This window comes from Phyllostomus discolor, chromosome 4 (assembly GCF_004126475.2).
Source record: "Phyllostomus discolor isolate MPI-MPIP mPhyDis1 chromosome 4, mPhyDis1.pri.v3, whole genome shotgun sequence".
In the NCBI taxonomy this organism is placed as follows: domain Eukaryota; kingdom Metazoa; phylum Chordata; class Mammalia; order Chiroptera; family Phyllostomidae; genus Phyllostomus; species Phyllostomus discolor.
The window spans coordinates 119338413-119356205 of record NC_040906.2 but is presented as its reverse complement, the minus strand read 5'-3'; the positions used below and the strand labels follow the sequence as shown (position 1 = coordinate 119356205).

Sequence of the window (17793 nt, the reverse complement as noted above, 5' to 3'; positions counted from 1 at the left end):
GGAAACAGACACAGTCCATGCCTTTTCAGAGTCTATAGCCTGGCGGAAGACCAGGACAAGTGGACTGGTGTCCACTGCCTTGAGTTAATGAGTGTTAGAGATATGATAAACATGGTTTGTTAAGGGGAAACACCAAAGGGACCTGGGAATCTGAAAAATGTTTTCTGGAGGATTTGAGATTTGAAGGAGTGGGAGTTGAAGGAGGGCACTGTTCACAGAGTGATTCGCAGGAGTGAGAAAGATGGGGAAGGAAGGAAGGAGAAGGGGTGAGGAGACAGCAGGTGGAGGTGGGCTTTGAGGTCAGGTGGGAGAGGGAAGCCAGTGTCAGGTCCTGAAGGGGCTGGAAGCCATGTCAAAGTTTTTGGCTTTTATTCTTACGTTACTGGAAGATTTTAAGCATGTGACTCATATCACGATGGTTGCATTTAACAACAATTGCCCTGACTGTGGGGATGAGAATGAACCAGAGATGAGCGGAAGATCGGCAAGGAGACCTCTGGTGGGATTTTCAGTCAGTGATACCCTTGTGGTCTGTGCCTGCTTACACCAGCCAAGCCAGCATTACCCCCTCTTGCACCAGCATCAGAGTGCATTGCTGTTCAAGGGCAGACTGTCACCCAGCAGAACAGAATGGTGATAGTCTAACACATCCACAGTTCCATCCTTCTTCCTCTAGCCAGGACTGGCTTCAGGGAGGTATAAATTGGACTGTTGCATATAGTCCCATAAGGAAGGAAGAAGGAACCCCATTCTTGATTTAATGTTCATTTGTCCCCATCTTGAAGTCCTTAATGTTTGAATGAGTGGTCTTGTATTTTTCATTTCACACCTTTAAGTAATTCTTTAAACTCTAGGGCAAAATGGATGGAGGACTTTAGAAGCTGTTCCAAGATCAGACCCAGAATGTCATCAGTGGTTCCAAAGACAGAACCTAGAGGGTCTTGCCCAAGGCTGGCAAACCAACTTTTCTCAGACCTGTTCTGACTTGCCTCTCACCAGCAGGACATCTGGACAGTGGCCAGACAGTCCTTCAGTTCAGTGGAAGAGGGTGAGGGTGTTCTTGACTTTCGCAGAGTTAAACACTTGGAGAAACTTCAGGAAGAAAGTACTTGGTAAAAGGTAAAGCTAGCTGGCGGGTCAGCTCCCTGTCTGCTGCACCGTTCATTCTCATTTTCATGGTTCTTAGCATGTTTATTCTCTTCTTTCCAGTGGTTAAAGGACAAGTTTAAATTTCTTATTTCCTCTAGGGAGCCTGGAGAGAGGCAACAGGCACCAAATACAGGAAATCATGTGGAGAGGATCTCTTATTTATTACAGTTCCCATATTACTTCCCTTCCCCCAGCCTCCGCCCCCACCTCCAGCCACACTGTGTCTCCCAGCATTTTCCTGCAGCAGAGAACAGAAGGCAGTTCACCTCTGCTCCCTGACGTTTGTGGAAACCCTGAGGACCTGAAGTCTGGTTTTATGAAACCCTACCCTCCTGTGGCTGTGTGACTGAATGGGGGCCCTTAAATTTCATCACACATAAGAGGGTCTTAGGAAGGTCTCCAGAACAGAGTTCAATTTCAGGAGACTGCAAACCACAAAAGAGAAAGGTAGGTCCCTGCTTTAGTGTGTTTTGTCTTGTTGACTGTGATTTGGGCTGTTCTGAAGTAGATGTGTCTGTCCACATGGCTCTTTGAGTTGGCTGCATGTTTTCAACCTGTGTCATACCAAGACTTACTGATTTACAGGACTGTGAGGAAAACAGTGAGGGGGAGATGACATTTGGGTGGTTTGAATTTCTACATCTTTGGATAAAGAAATGCCAACCATTGAATATAGAACACGAAGCTTATTATTATCCTCTTTGAAGGACAAATTTCATTAAAGGTTGCTTTTTTTTTTTTTTTGCTTCTGTATAAGGGAAAGAAGTTACCTCCTACCTTTTCTTTTCAACAATGTAGACCTCTCCCTTGATTTTTGTTTTTACTCCTTCCTGAGTTTTTTCCTTTGAGTTAAAGGTATATTCGAGCTGACAGGATTTTCTAATAGGGATAGAAATGGTGTTTCTAATTTAGGGTGCCTGTGAGTTTTAAATAAATGAACAAGCACTTTGCTCAGGATCCAGTGGGCTTCCATGTGGCTTTCCAGAATTTGCTATGAAACAATTGCTCTTTCTGAAGTTTCCTGAAATCAAATGCAAGTAGTGGCAACATATATCAAGTGGTGTCTGAGGAGAATGGTTTTATTTATTGCTGTGATCATTGTCTGCAGGCAGTGTGTTCACGCCTTAGCTGGCTGCTTCTTAGGGTCACTATTGGGGCTCAAGATAATGTGTTGACTGAGACCTGGAGCAGGGTCAAGACATTCAAATGGTATTACAGATTTTCCCAGGATTCTTTTCTTTTCTCTCTTAAGTGTTTTGGCTTGTTTGTTTAATTTTTGTCCTCACAATCAGTCTTCCCTTTGGGAGTAACATTTTATAGCAACTTCATAGAATATTAGCCAATTTACACCTGCTTACTAAACATAGACTATTCTTCTCCAGCTTATGTCAGTCAGGTGTTTAAAAGGTCTTGCCACTGATGTATTTTACCTCAACACCACCTCCCTTCATTTCATCCTCCATATCCTGTGGCAGGGTTCTTGGGAAAATGCAATTCTGATAACATCACTCTCCTCAGTGAACTCTTTGCATCACATCACAGGCCATTGTTACAGCCTCACTGACTACAGGGAAGTCTGGAATCAGCTGCACCAGGCATCACTTGGGAGTGGTGAGAGGTGCAGATTCTCCATGCCCTCCTCAGACTTCACAAATCTGCATTTTAACCTGGTCCCTGGGTGATTTACCTGCACATTAAGCTTTGAGAAGCCCCCACTTAAGGAAGGTAAACAAGACCTTCAAAGTCTTCTCCATATCACCCTACACAACCCTACCACTCCCCAGCTGGAATTTCCAGCTCTACTGAATCCCTTTATTTCCCCAGGACCTGGGAACTCTATGCCTACCTATGTCCATGAGTGCTGTTCTCCCTGCCTGGGATAATTCTGGTCATCTTTTCCACCCAACTACTCACTGTGGCATGATTTCTTCCTCCACCTTCCCCTCATCCATTCCGCCTCATACTAAGTGTCCCTCTGGTCTGTGATTTAACAGCACTTCGAGAAATACTTTGTTATAGTCCTTAGCACGTTAAGTGATGGTTACTATGTTTATCTTCATCCTTGAGGAGTTATCAGTCTTTGATTTCTGAATCCATAGCATTTGAAACAATACCAGGTACACAGGTTGTACTCAATGTTTATTGAATTTATGAACAAATGAATGGATCCATCATCTGAAAAATCCAAATTTATTACCAGATTTGAACTACAGTTTGAAGCTTTCCAAGGACATTGCCAATCCCCATGACATTTTCCCATGCTCTCCTTTATGAGGCTTGGATAGATTCATTGTTTGCACCAAATATTTTGAGTACTTACCATGTGTCATACCTTTTATTTGTTTATTTTTAGAGAGAAGGGAGGGAAAGAGGGAGAGATACATCAATCTGCAGTTGCCTCTTGAGCACCCCCTACTGGGGAACTGGCCTGCAACCCAGGCATGTGCCCTGACTGGGAATCAAACCGGCAACCCTTTGATTTGCAGGCCAGCACTCAATCCGCTGAGCCACAGTAATGTTGTCATACCTTTTAGAATCAATTTCTTTATGTGTCTGGGGATAACCTTTCCTATTAGGTGTTTCTCTATCAGTGCCCCTCATGTTCTACCCCTCCAAGTCAGAGACTTATGCATTTTTTAGGTGAATACATACTGAGCATGTTCCACACACCAACTTCTGTGCTACATGCTAGGGATACAATGGCAAACAACATGAATGTGAGTCCTGCCTCCATGCAAGTCCCCATAGAGAGGATGTACCCTTTTTCATCCTCTGTCCTGCTTCTTCCTAAAAAGCATTAAAGAAAACTGAAGGAAGTGTGATCTCTAATACATGTTGGCAAATCTAAGTACTGATATCAGGTACTTGAAGTGTGATTTAGTGAAAAACAAGTTGGGCCGTGCTTTGGGGCTCTGTCTTAGTCCTGCACCTGTCATTCATTTACCCTGTGAACTTGGGTGAACCTACATCCATCCTCTAAACTTTGATTTCTCTTAAGTGGTAGGCAAGACAGAGAGCACAAGGAAGAGGAGCCTTTGCCTCCATAAATGCACAGAGAGGGCAATATCCAGGGAGCCTCTGCAAGTCACCATCTTTCATGCTGCATGATTATTTGAAGGACATCATTCTGCAGTTTTTTGACTCAAACTGGCAAAGACATCTTAGGGGAGTCATTTTATTACTGTGCCCGTGTGCTCAGCCATAGGCATTAATGTTGTCCTTCGGTACCTTCCGAAGGACAGTGTGGCAGTGGCTCATAGGGAGCAGTGCCCTACAGCTCACTTCAGTCCACTTGGTGTTAGTTGTTGGGTATAAAGCTGCTTTGAAGTGGGACAGGTGAGGATGAAGGCTGTGTCATACTCAGGTAATCTCTGCTGTTGGAAAGCAGCCAGGAGGAAAGAAGGAAGTAGCTGTACCAAGTGACGCAGGGAAAATTTAGAAGCCTATAGACATGTAGTCAATCCCTGACCCTCACTGTGATAGAGTTGCAAGGACTCTGTTTCTGACTCCACGGTGGCTTTTTCTTTTCCCACCTAAAGATGGATGGCTTAACTAGATTTCACCTGGAATCAGGTATTGGGGCAGGGCACAGCACCCTTTGTCCCCACACTTCGCACTCTCATGGCGTGCATAGTCAGTTGGGAGAAAACCAATATTTTCCATTTATTCTATAGACATGACCACAGGGCTCAGGCTAAAGCCAACTGTTCGGGCACTCTTATACAGCCACTTTCCCCTCTCCGAACACCACTGTCTTGATCCCCTATTACCTGAAGTTTCCATAACAAGATGGTCCTAGGTCTCCTGAGTTCCTTCTTGCTTCCTGTTGCTTATGTGTCTCTTGACCTCCATACCTTTGGCACACCCACATTGTCTATAGCTGCCCTTCAGCAGCCAAAGTAGTTTTTTTCTGGTCACTTCCTAACCACTCAAATTAACATTTATTTCTAGTTTTTATCAAAGAGACAAAAAATTACAAGTGTTGGTGAGGATGTGGAGGAAAGGAAACCCTTGTGTACTATTGGTGGGAATGTAAATTGGTGCAGCCACTGTGGAAACAGTATGGAGTTTCCTTAAACAACTAAAAATTAAATTACCATGTGACCTGGCAATTCTACTATTAGATGTTTATCCTGAGACAAGAAAAACACTTCTTAAAAAATGCACCCCTATGTTCATTGCAGCATAATTTATCATAGCCAAGATATGGAAGCAACCTAGGTGTTCATCAATCAAAGAATGGATAAAGAATATGTGGTACACATATACAATGGAATATTACTCAACCATAAAAAAGAATGACATCTCGCCCTGGCTGGGTGGCTCAGTTGGTTAGAGTATCATCCTATACCCTTCATTTGATTCTCAGTCAGGGCATGTACGGGAGGCAACAGAATGATGTTTTTCTCTCACACAGATGTATCTTTCCCTCTCTCTCTTTCTAAAAATCAATGAACACATCCTTGGGTGAGGATTTTAAAAAAAGAATGAAATCTTGCCATTTGGGACAACATGGACAGACCTTGAGGGAATTAAGCTAAGTGAACTAAGGCAGACAGAGACAGACAAATACCATATGATTTCACTTATTTGTGGAATCTAAAAAAAATTTAGATAGAGAGAACAGAAGAGTGGTTGCTAGAGGGGAGGGGATTTCAGGGCTGGGCGAAATGGGTGAGGGCAGTCAAGAGGTGTAAACTTCCAATTATAAAACAAATAAGTTCTGGAGATGTAATGTACAGCACAGTGACTATAGTCATTAATGTTATAATTAAAGTTCCAGCAAGTAAATCTAAAAATTCTCAACACAAGAAGAAAAAAGAATTTTGTAATTTTGTGTGGTAATGACAATAACTAGCCTTACTGAGGTGATCAAGTCTCAGCACATTCAAATATCAAATCATTATGTTGTACACTTGAGACTGATACAATGTTATATGTCATTTATACCTCATAAAAATGACAAAATCTATGAGTCTCTATTAGTAAGCACAAGTAGTAGCAAAAAAAGGGATGTTAACAGGCATGGGAGGTTTCTAGCAGCCACAGATCTCAGGATGTATCTGAGATCAACCTGACTATACCTGGTTCGACATTTCTTTTTTAATCAGAGGGGTGTGGTGGGCTAGAAAGAGGCAGACCTGGCTTTGAATGCCCCATCTGCCACATCTTTGAATAAGTAACTGTATCTTGCCAAGTCTTAGTTTTGTTTCTGCAAATGCAGATATTATTGAATTTACAAGGTTATGGAGAAAATTAATTGGCTAAAGTACTTAATATGTTGCCTCAAGAAATACATCAGATCTTAAAAGAGAAGGCTGGCCAAGATGGTGAAAGTAAGAAAATTGTCCTTTGCAGAAGAGTTGAAGGAACCAGAGGACATTTGAAGTAAGAAGTAGGTCTTGTGGCACATGAAGGCTACCCTCAAATATGCAAAGATTGTTCTATGTGAGAAAAGTGGTCAACAATGGATCAATGAGTGGAAAGTATAGGGTAACGGGTTTTAGCCCAATGCGTGGGACAGATTTACCCACTGTCAGAATTGTCCGAAACTGCCTTGCAGTGTGGTGAACGTCCTGTCCTGGGCAGCGAGCCAGCGCCCTGGACGAGTGTGGCCCGGGTGTTCCTAAAGGAATGCCCGCACTGGGTGGGGTTCGGGTGACGACCTCAAGGTCCTTCCTGCTCAAAGCCACCAAGAGTCTTGTGATGTCAGGCCCCCAATCCAAGCCACCAAATGGAGGTCTGCAAAAAAAATCATCAGGCTAGAGAGCGACTGTAGCTGCCTTTTTACTAACTAGCCCTGCCTATTTGCTTAGACCATTTTAAAATTGGGGTCTTTGCAATGACAATAGAGTTAGGTTGGACTTCCAGGAAAAAGCAAAGAAGAAACTAGAACAATGAGGCAGGAAAAGTTCACTCCAAACCACTCTTCTTAGGTTACTCTTTAACTAGATTGTGGGTTACTTGTTGTGCTGCAAACACATTCCTATTTGATGGAAAATTGCCACAATTTGGCACATTTTCAGCCAAACCAGGGTCAGGCCAGTAACAGCAAGACTCAGAGCTATGTCCCTGATTTCTGTTCTATTTATAAAATGGAAACATTACTGTATGGATATGCATTCCTAGCCATTCAAAAATCCAGTTTTAAAAAGTGCAAAATAAATGGTTCTATCATCTTATACATTGCAAGGACTGTGAGTGAGATATTTGATTTTGGGGGAGAGAAGAGAGCTGACTGGAGCTGTCTGCCTGCTCTGAGTCAAGTTCATCAGCCACTGTTCACTCCCTTTTCCTTTTCTGTTAAGTGAGCCACATTAATAACAGCCTCTCTGCCAGCTAAGGGTGGCAGAATTTAGGGAAGGGAGAATTCTCTGACAGTGGGTCACACACATGTCACCCAGTGCTCTGGGCTGCCCCAGGGTTCTTTGCTAATACTTTACCTTCCTGCACTGGGAAGAGCTGGCTGGTCTTGTGGTTTTGGATGCTCACATCTTTCTTCAGTTTCTTGGGCAACATCTCAGCGTGGCTTTGTTTTCTTGAATCCTGTTTTGAAATCCTAAGGCAAAAAAGAAAAAAACAGTGCTCTTTCAAAGAAATGGGTATTAGCAAATGGTACATTTTGTCAGATTGAAACAAAACCATGATATAGTTTATTCTTCACATTTACCTAGACTTGCTTTCTTAAAAACATTAAAAAAACTTCCTTTGAAATATAATTCACTGTGCAGGGCAAATTCATAGAACCCCATGCAGACCTGCGTGTTTATTTTTAGGTGCACATCAGCCTGCCCAGCAGAGCAAAGCTGCTCCTAACATCCAAACCACGGCCCTGGGAATTTCCTCTAACAAGCCTGCGTTTCCGTGCATTGTTACAGTACAAAGAGCAGAAAGAGGGCTGAGTGGAAGGCTCATGGTAACCCCGCCTAGAGTGAAATCTGGAACCTGTCATTCCCTCAGCCTACAGGGTCCTGAATGCTGGGGTCAAGATGGAGGTCACCCACCAGCTCTGGGCAGATGCAAATGAGTTGACATGTATGATGATTTCATCTAAAAATATCCCAGAGACCTGTGATGGCATTTCAGAAATAAAGGCTCGGCTTTCTATTGATAGTTGAGGATCTAACCCTCACCCATGCTGTGAAGTGGATTCTGGTCTAGCCTAGAAATAGGAATGTGATTTGAAGATCCTGAGTTAGACTGCAATTAGTAAAGGGTCGTGAAGCATGTTATAGTAATAAAAGCATACATGTACATGTATAAAGCCCCTATACACACATCACACACCACACACACCATCCACCAGGCACTCACCACACACACCACACTCACCATGCAATGTGCACACACCATACTACACACAAACACACAGCACACGCATAACCACAAGCAGCCAGCAGACACCTGAATCATCCAGATCTTCACTATTAACATTTCCTAGGCCAATTTTTGATGCTTGATTTTTTTCATCTACAGAAGAGATGTAACAAACCTCACATCCCATTAGTTTGGGCATAAGTAAGGTACATTATTACCAAGAAATTGACCCACACTCGATTTTTTATTAAGATTTTGCATTGTGGTTCTAGAATGCTTTAAATTCCTTATGAGAAATTACTGTAAAAGTATTTAGCAAGACTCCAGAGATTTCTGTTGTTGTTTGGGTTTGCTGTTTTGTTTTTGTTTTGGGGTGTGTGTGTATGTGTTTGCCACTGCAGAGAAAGAGGCCTAATTTGTTACTTAATTGGCACACTGTATTAGCAGAGCTTTTCCTATCATTGTCAAGCCCTCCCACTCCTGGGGAACACCAATGCCTTATTGCTTTAGGTTGCAAAGCTCAAGGTTGTGTCTGGCAGTCACTTCCAAAGGTGCACATGTGGGCCTCAGGTCTGCATACCACTGGCGGTTCACTTCCCCTCCCTTCACCCCCATAAAGGACCTGCAATCTACATTCCTGCAGCCCCACGTGAGCACGGGGCCCCTGCACAATCAAAGACCTGAGAGGCAAGGGGACCTTGCATGCACATACCCCAGCCAGCCCTGCGCTGGGACAGGATTGTGGGGCTCTGCCAGCAGGTGGACGTTCAGGCCCCCTCCAGGTCTGCAGATGCAGAAAAATGTGCTCTAGCCCTTTGGTGAAAACGCAAGAATGTTAGTAAAAATGCCTTTATGGATTGTTATGTTTGCATGTGTTTATCATCAGAAACTCCTCAGGGGTTCACAGGGCAGGTTGCAAATGTCCGAAATGGGGCCTGGGAATTTCCTTCCACAAAGGCTGTGCTTCCTCTCTTTGTTACTCCTCGGAGATCAAGTGGAAGCATTACTAGGGATCCTTAGTTAACCCTTTCTCCTGGCCAGTGCTCCTGTGTACACACATCACAGAAAAATCCTGCTTCTGGCCTTCTTAGAAGTAGAAAGATTTCAGACGTGGGTGGTATGTGCACCACAAAGTTTGTGTGTGTGTGTGTGTGTGAGTGTGTGTGTGTGAGTGGAGAGGAAATAGGTAATAAAGCGTAAGTTAAATATCATAACATGTGCCCAGTCACTGTTCAGACCAGGTAAAATTTCTGCATTCTTTAGCACACTATGCTTTCCTACTCCAAATGCTGGTCCAGTGTCAGTGTCCTGTCCCCAGGGCAGGACATACCTACAATGATAGTTGTTTTTCCCCACTGAAGTCTGCTTTTATTAGCTAAGCAGGGCACAATAAATTGAAAGATCTTTCAGTCAGTGAATTTCTTTATTGAGCATATGCTATATATGGTCTACTAGGCACCAAGGGAAAGCCTGCAAGAAACTTTAAGAACAGATGATATATTTATAAACACAAACACACACTCATTCATTGTAAATGAGAGTGCAAAGGAACCAGACAACATTGTGCTTTAATTCCATGAAGATCAGAAGAGGCACATGAACACTCACCCAGCCAGAGACTAATCATACCCAGAGATATTTCCATGTAGTCTCCACCGTCCTTAAAGGTCCAAGTACTAGTGTGGCCAAGTGCATGTGTGCACATGAACATATACATGTACACATGTGCACACATACCTCATCTCAGGGGATAGCTTTGCCTTCTCAGAGGAAGTAGCTCTCTTGGCCTCTCACCACCAACTCCATAAAAGCACATGCTTCAACAATCACCTCTCTCCTCTCTTCCTGTCTCTGAGGAAGAGATGGCCCTTCCCTGCATCCAGAGCTCAGCTCTCACCTCCTCCCTCCCCCCCAACTGTCTCCTTACACTCCTGTCTGATTGGCTCTTTCCCATTATTGTTTAATTTGGCATAGGTCCTTCTCATCTCAAACAACAGGAGGGGCAGCTCTTCCCCAACCCCACAGCTCCCCTTCCTCCTCACCAAGAAATTCTTGAAATAATTATGGATGTTCACCAGCCATTTACCCTGCAAACCACTCTGCTTTGTCTCGCTGTCTGTCCTACCTCACAGTGCACCTGAGTGAATGTTCTTGACAAATTTCTCGGTAACTTCTATGTGTTTAAATCCATCTCACTTCACTGTCTACAGCATTGGATATTGTTGACTTCTTACCTCTAGCCTTCTCTCTGCCTCCTGGGACACCAAACTTTCCAGGTTTTTCACCTATTCTCTTTCTGCACCTTCTCAGTTTTCTTTGCAGGCTCCTTTCCCTCTGCTCTTCCCTTACCTTTCTGATGGCTATCACCTGGGTGACCTCTTCCTCTCCATCTGCAGCATCTCCCTGCTGCAGGTCATTCCTCTGAGTAGAGTCCTTTTTTCTCCCTTCTCTGCCAAGTAAACTATTGATTTTCCAAAGCCCATTTTAAATGCCCCCAGAAGACTTCCTTTTTACATGTCTCCTCAGCCTGGTGCAGAGCTGATCTCTCAGCTAGGTCCTCACAGTGCTTTTTCCAGCCTCTGCTGTAGTGCCTTTTATATTTATAGTCTCAGTAATTGTTCACATGCACGTCTTTCCTAGGATATGGGGATGCCGTCTTATTCTTCTTTGTATTTCTAGCCCCTAGCTTAGCATTTGCAGTATTCTGTACAAAAGGAGCTCAAAAACATTTGTCCAGTAAATGAATATGTTGTAATTGATTGGTAAAAATAGAATTTTAAAAATGTAAACATGTAAGCAAACTGCTAATGTACTAGACCTGTGACTAGAGACCAAACACTTGATAAAACCTGAATAATTTTGTGCAAAAATAAATCTGCTTTTATAAATTCTTCTTAATTTACCAGGCAATTATGCCTATTGCTTGTATATTTAAGTTTCATATCTGCTATAAATGAGTAAATCTGTTTTTTTCTCTTTCTACTTGAGATCCATCTTAAGTCAATAATTTCATAAATGACAACTTTCAAGAAGAGCATGTGGATTTTATTTATTGTTATAAATTACCCTTCAAAAATAAGACCTTTAATTTTGAGATTGGCTAATCCTTATTTGCTATTTCCTGACATGCCTTAATCCTGTTTATATAAAACTCCAGAGACAAAACCAATGAACTACATCTACACATACCCACGTGTGCGCTTCCAAGGGTTATAAATATGGAGTGATTTTATAGACTTATGAAGTACTGTATTGAAAAAAAGAGGAGAAAGGAGAAAGAAATACTGTCAGCCTAGAGAAAAAAATGAGGACATTTGGAGAAAGAAGGGGGGTGTTCCTTTCTAAATACAGAAGTACCTTGGGGCCATCTTTGATCCTTTTTGTTGCTAGTATTGAAGCACTGAGGCTTTCATACTCATCAAGTCCTGCTCTAAGCATTTGAAATAACAATTCTGTGAGATAATTGTACCACTATCTCAATTTTATACATGAGAAAATTGAAGAGCAGAGATCGAGTAACTTGCCCACACATACAAAGCTAGTAAATGGTAGACCTAAGACTTGAAGCCAGGTAATCTGGTGCCATAGCCCATGCCCTTCACCTCTTATAGAAGCTCTAATGATGTGCCACCTCCAGGGTTTATTCATAACTAACATTGATTGAGCATCTATGCCTGACGTGGGGCTAGGCACAGGGCACAGAAGCGCACGCAAACAAGGTCCTGCCTGGGGGGTGAGGGTGGAGAGCGGGGGATCATAGGATGGCAGAAGAGCTCACAAATAGACCACTATAATATAGTTCAGTAAATGCTTTGGCAGAGGGAAGTGAGGGGTGGAAGTATACACACAACTAGGGTGAGTTAAAGGCAGGTTTGACCTTGACTTGGACCCTGAAGGACAATGGGAATTAGGGTCCAAGTCAACCTGAGTAGGGAACCTGTGTGACAGGTTCCCTCTCACGCAGAGGCCAGAGAACCTGGTGCTTGCAGGGCACTAGGGGATTCAGAGAGGGAAGAGAAAGATGAGAAGAAAGTGGGAGACAGAAGTGAAGCTGAATGTCTAGGCAGAAGCCCTAATGATTAAGGGTTTTAGCTTAGATAACTGCGCCATTTTGGAGGGAGGACGGACTCCCGGTGGACTAACCCAGCAGCTTGTCTATCTGCCAGTGTTCTTCTAAATGTATGCAGAGCTTCTGATTCAGCTGGTGGTTTTTCAGAGTGAGAGCCTTATGTTAAAAAATAATCATGCTGTATTATTTTGCTCAGTGGCTATTAAACTTTTGTGTGCATCATAATCACCTCTGAGACAGCTTATTTAAACATAGATTAATGGGCTCAACCTCCAGAATTTTTGAATCTTGAGGTCTGCGTGGGCTCAAGATTTTGTATTTTCAGGAAGTTCCCAGGTGGTGCTAGTGCCAGTCTGCAGCCCTCTACAGAGCAGGATCTCTGAGTGTGAAGCCAGGAACTAGCCAAAATCACTTAGGTGATTCTTGGGCTGCACTGCAATTTGAAAATTCTTGGGAAGAAGAATGACTAAATCTCTTGCCTTCTTTTCTGTAACCCTCCTTCAATTTTTAAATATTTATGTAGCTTAAGAAACTCTAACCCAAATATTCCTGATATTCTGTTTCATTTTGGCCTATAACATGTCAAAACATGGACTTGTGAGGTTCTTTGGAATTTTAAAAATCAGCCATTTGAAATTTTTGTTTGTGAAGCAGGAAGTCACTTGTTACCCAGAGCAAACACTTGAGTCAAGGGTTTGCCCCTTTGGAGGGCATGAGAGCTGTGGCTTTTGAGCAAGTTTCTCTCCATTTTGGAACAATTTGAGTATGAGCCTTTAGAGAATGGACTGTGAATGTGGAAATATGAGATCGGTGTTTTGAGCGTGACCAAGTGGTGAAGGCCAAATTGTATCCCTAGGGTTGTTTTTTCCTCTTTGACAGATAAAGCAGGGAGAAGCTGGAAATCCAAAGGCACCCTGAAGGAGGGAGGAATGAAAGGATGGATGGGAAGAAAAGAAAAGATCCTGGGTACTTAATGTTTCTTTTTGCTTTAAAAAAACTACCTTTTTACTGTCATGATCACAAATTAGGTTTCTCACAACAAAGATTCAGAAGAAAAAACATATGTGAAACACAGCAAGTGGCCAAATTAACATTCTTTCACACAGTAAGTGGTGAATGGAAGTGAGGCTTCTAGGAGCAGAAATAATCACAAAAACAAAAGTTCCTGTGAGGGAAACTTAAACTCCTGTGTCTGTAGCACTGAAATGTAAATGCCATTCTGAATATCCAAATGAACCTGGAAACCCTCATTCATCTAAAGTAGATTCAATTCTACCAACTATCTGTTTCATATAGAAGAAATGAGCTAAATATATGTTTTAGGAATTTTGATACTACACAATTTTTCACCTTACTTTATCAGTGAAATTAATTATTGGAGCTCCCCATTCTGTATCCTCATAACAAAATTCAACCTTTACTGAAAGTGACTTGAGTTTTGAAACAATGAGTTCGAAGGGAAGTTACTAAAAATAATTGGAAGTAACAGTGATTGTATAAAAAGGAAATAAGCAGAAAACTACTTTCATTGAGCACAAGAAACAATCCACTTTTATTAACTTGCTCTTTCCCCTCATTTGCTTAATTTTCACATGGGGATTTTAGTTGAAGTCCTCCATTACACTCAAAGGTTTGCTGAAACGGTGTCGGCTGTCAAGTCAACAGGAGATTGGCAGCATTCAGAAGCCCTTGATCACCTTCTCTAGGGTAGAACAGGGCAAAAAGTGTGAATGGAATGTCAGAGGAGCCTGGGACGGCCTGTGGATGTGAGAGAGGGGGCTCCCCAGAGTCTGTGGCTGAGGGTGGAGGAACACAGTCATTGCCCAGACTATAGCCTGGCAAAGAGGAATGGGGGTGTAAATGCCAGGTCCCCCTTTCCTTCATCCTTGTCTCTTGCTGGGATCTTCCACCTGCCCTTTCTTCCCAATTGCCTCCCAGGTGACAAGGATGTGGGGTGTGGGGTTGACCTCCCGGGGCACAGAGCCGGGCAGATGGGGGCAGAGATGGACGTGGAGGCCAGCCTAGAATGTAAACGTCTGGGGAGTTGTTTTCATTCCTGCTTATCTCCAGGGTCTAGATTAGTGCCTGCTACATAGATTTTCAATAAATATTTGGTGAATAAAACAAATGACACATGACTAGGATGAACAGACATATTAAAAGAGGATTTCAGCAGTTAGGTAGGTGATGATGCAAACCCACCCCCTGTCCCTGTTTGTTATATTTAACTAAATTCATCCTTCTCATAATGCTTTTATGACTAGGGATTATTTCAAAGGGCAGGCACAGCAGGCAGAACTGGGTGAAAGCAATGAGGAGATACCTGGACCTGACTACTCCCATTTTACACATATAAGTTATCTAGACATTCACCTTCCCTACAGCCAGGGGTGTCCAAGCTTTTGGTGTTTCTGGGCCACACTGAAAGAAGAAGAGTTGTCCTGGGTCATATATGAAATACATTGCAACATGTAATCACAAAAACGTCTCAAAATGTTTTAAGTAAATTTATGATTTTGTGTTAGGCTACATTCATAGCCACGCTGAGCTGCTTGTCGCCCTTGGGCCACAGGTTGGACACCCAGTTTACACATTTCTGATTCTTGCTCTATGAGCAGCTAGACTTGCTTAGCAATAGGTGGACCCCAATGCTGGGTATCCAACAGTGTGACAACAGTGGTCTGAAGGTTAACGCTCAGAGTATCTATAGGTGCTGCAGTCACGGGAGGACTCAACCTCCAGGCACTCCCACCCCAGGCAGGACAGAAGGCCTCAGATATGAGGCAGTCCTGGGTTCCATCCTCCTCACATCAGCCACTCCACAACAGAGTTTCCTGTCTATAAGGTGAAGGTGACAGTGTTTCTCCCCTTAGCTGGGAGGAGGCTCAATTGGGACTGACCCATAGCCTGGTGCAGTGTAAACACAGTAGTAGCCATCAGGACTGTTTCTTGTCCAAGACGAGGTCTCTAATCTTGAGAGAGGTGTGGAAAGTGCTGCAGAGGCCCCGCTTTCTGCCATCCGCTCTGTGTTCTCAATTAGAGAGAGGGTCAGGAGGTAATAGCACAGCCCGTCCCCAAGCAGGGCTTCCTGCTTCCTTCCTTGAGGGTCAAGCGGAGGGAAAGCTGGTTTCCCTTGTAATCCCCGGTCAGCACCACACACCACACTTGCTATTTTTCTTTCAGGTGGTCTGATGGGCCTAGAAGCATCCAGAGGGCGGGGGGGAGCAGTGCAGTAATTCCTTCCTCTGGTCAGGGGGATGTTTCCAAAGAAGCCTGAATGAGAAGCAGATGGGAACCCGGGGAAGGGGAGGGCAAGATTAGCTTCCCTTGGTGAAGATGGGAGATGCATTAGTGAGGCTTGGCATTCACGTGGCTGCCTTTTCCAAAGGCTCACCTGCACTTCAATGTGCCAGTGGCAAGTCCTTCCTCCCTGCTGTTTGGTCTGTACCCCTAAAGGACTGTTCTTAGAGAAATGGGGTGACCCTCCAACACAAAGTTATCCTGTGCTTGAATGACAAGCTTATCAGAGACACTCGAGAATTGGTGGCACCAAGGGAGGTGTGTGAGGAGAGGCCCCCCTGGGTGCAGGCAATAAGTTGTACTTGTCTGTAGAGAACTTAAAATCAATAATAAAAACAACTAAAAGTCTTTTTTTTTTCTAATTATCATGCCGTGGCAATTCCAAACAATGTTGATGATAACATACTCTTCCTGAAAATAGTTTTGTTGATCTAAGTTCTAAACAATTGTTGCACTCACTGGTGAATTTCAGTAATACAACATAAGTTCATAATTAATATTTTTATTACTTATCTTTTAATGAATATGTACTCTACACAGATGTTAAATTACAAAACTCATTTGTACACTGATTCCTGACACAGAGGGACTCAGCTATCTGTGCTGACTTCAAGAATAAGTTCCTACTGGCTTGCAAATATTTGAGCTTGCTTTAAGTGTCTCTGGCCTCTGGGGTATGATGACATGTCCTTGGCCTTGAGCAGGAGATTAATAATAAGCAATGTTAGCACATGACTGTAAAGAAAAAAAGCTAAAAAAGAGTTGCTTCAATTCTGTCATTCTATGGGACCACATAGAGATTTTATTTGTGTTTAAAATATAAAATAGTGCAGTACACTTCACTGTGTACTCTTTTTACTTGGCAAGTACACATTTTAGTTTACAATTAAATGTTTTACTGAATTTTAATAATATTAATAAGAGAAATATTTTATTTTTTAGTTGTTTTAAAGGTAAAGACTAATTAAGAAAATAAGGATTATTACTGAAAATAGTATTCTCATATAGAAGAGAAGGAAGCTAATAAAAGATGTGGTCCAGATGTCAAAAATGCTACATGCTTTGGGGTCCAGAGTTATGTGTGTGGTTGCTGCATTCTTTACTCCTCTAATTTTGAATGCAGAGAAATATGAGTATGTGTGTGTGTGCATTGACGAGGACCCTGGCTCGTGTGGCCCGAGGCATTGTGGATGAGGCATAAGACAAATTCACACAGACTACTAAGTCCTGTGGAGGAAATGGTCAGTGTGGCTTCTCTCTCAGGAGGAGAAAAAGCCTTAGAACACCTCAACCACTCTCTCAAGGGAAGAGTGCCCTGACTCTTGCCTTGATAAGCTTTTACTGCTTTTTCTGGGCATATTTCGTGATGGTCCTCATTTACTATGCAGAGGTTCACTTTAGGTGGTTACCTTTTACAGAAAACAAAGGAGAGGATGCCCCTAATCACATCACAGAAGAAGGCTATTTGCAAGTGCAAAGGGAAAAGTGGTTGAACTGGTTCCACTCATCCTTGGAAAGTTTAACATAGATTTTAGGAAGTTACTTTAAAGATATGCAGTAAATATTTGCTGCCTCAATTCAGGGTGAGAGAGTTTTAGCAAAAGCAAGTCTCATAGCAGCCTAGGTACAATGCAGGCCTGATTCCCTATGGAAGAACCTATCCATGGGCATGGGTCCTGTGCATCTCCAAGTGGGAGCTGGGCCCACGCCATGCAGAACAGTCTCCTATAGTGCATGTGTTATAGCATACACGTGTGTGTGTTAGTGGGTTTAAGAAACCAGTTTCCTCTTTTTAGCATCTGTCATGGCAAAGTGACCACTTGAGCTAAAGTCAACCTGGTTTTCTCTCTTTATGATATTACACAATTTCTAGAAAATTTGATGATTTTAAGCATAGAAGTACACTTACATATTGTTCATGTTAGTTCATATAAATAATCCTTAGGCACCTGATGTGT

At 42.8% G+C, this 17793-nt stretch overlaps 1 protein-coding gene across 1 annotated transcript in view; it reads left to right on the top strand.

Annotated features, from left to right (window-relative positions):
* Positions 1–1357: 1357 nt before the first annotated feature.
* The window catches only part of ADGRF5 (adhesion G protein-coupled receptor F5), a 99937-nt gene continuing 83501 nt past the window's right edge, over positions 1358–17793 (top strand). Inside the window, exon 1 of the mRNA XM_036024192.1 lies at positions 1358–1596. The gene's annotated coding sequence lies outside the window, so the exon portion shown is untranslated. The remainder of the gene's footprint in view (positions 1597–17793) is intronic.